Source organism: Cyprinodon variegatus, unplaced genomic scaffold, assembly GCF_000732505.1.
Source record: "Cyprinodon variegatus isolate N-32 unplaced genomic scaffold, C_variegatus-1.0 Scaffold45, whole genome shotgun sequence".
Lineage (NCBI taxonomy): Eukaryota > Metazoa > Chordata > Actinopteri > Cyprinodontiformes > Cyprinodontidae > Cyprinodon > Cyprinodon variegatus.
Genome location: NW_015150498.1, coordinates 912,579 through 913,708, shown reverse-complemented (window position 1 = coordinate 913,708; position 1,130 = coordinate 912,579).

Here is a 1,130-nt window from a genome sequence, read left to right as displayed (position 1 = left end):
ACTATTGGCTTAAAATTTTGATTTTCAAAGTATTTCACTGAGTGCCCTATTAAGGGTTAACCAAAACCAGAAAATAGACACAACCCAGTTTAAAGCTGAAATTGAGACTGTTATTATTTTGTCAAAGGGGAAAAGGTTGCTCAGGAGGTACGGACTCATCCTGTAACCGATGGGCTGCTGGTTTGAGCTCCCACTTGATCCATCTCTGTCAATTTGTCCTTGAGGAACAAGGAAACCACCTTACCTGCTTTTAGTGGTCAAAGGGCCCAGAGGCTCCCTTGTATGGAAGCTTTGCCTTTCTCAGTTTGCCCCAGATCAGCCGTGGCTAAAATCTATCTTGCAATCAGCATGTGAATAACTGAATGTAGTGTAAATGGATTTAAAAAGTCATTCGACTTGAAAATTTTAAATAAGTACAGACAGTTTACTTCTTGTTAGTACATAAGCTTCAGTCATTACAAAGACACAATATAGAGACTTAGACTTAGAGAGTGTAGGTCTAAATAATTTGGTTATAAAAAATATATGATTAAAAGAATTTGAACACAACTTTACATTTTTCTTTGTCTGATCTCATTCCTTGCTCAAGCTCATACCAATACAAGACACATTCTACTATTACTACTACAAGTAATAATAATAGTAGAATAATTGTGACAATTATGGTAATAACAATGTCTCTGTAAAGACTTAAAGCAAAGGCTAAAGGCAAACAAAAGCCCAGAACCACCTAGCAATATTTTTATACCTTATACATTACCAGATTTGGTTTATTTGGATAAAATACATTTTTATTTTGTTGTTGGGGTTTAAATTGAGCCAACTCTGCAAGCCTCTTCTGTGCTTCTATTTTCATTTTAAAGAAAGGAGTTTTCTTAAAAACCCAGCAGACTAACCATCATTGGGGTTAGTCTTTGCTTGGACCCCCCAGTTAATGGGTAAATTATATACACACACACTGAAAGTTTGCAATTTAAAAAAAAAAAAATCAGTTCAATAGATCAGTCACTGGTCCTGTCCTTTGAATAACGGGCAACAAATTAGTATTACTCTCCCAAAACTACCTGGACCATTTTTTCTGATGGTATTTTTTTCCATATGAAGTTCTCAAATCCAAGACTTCAAATTTT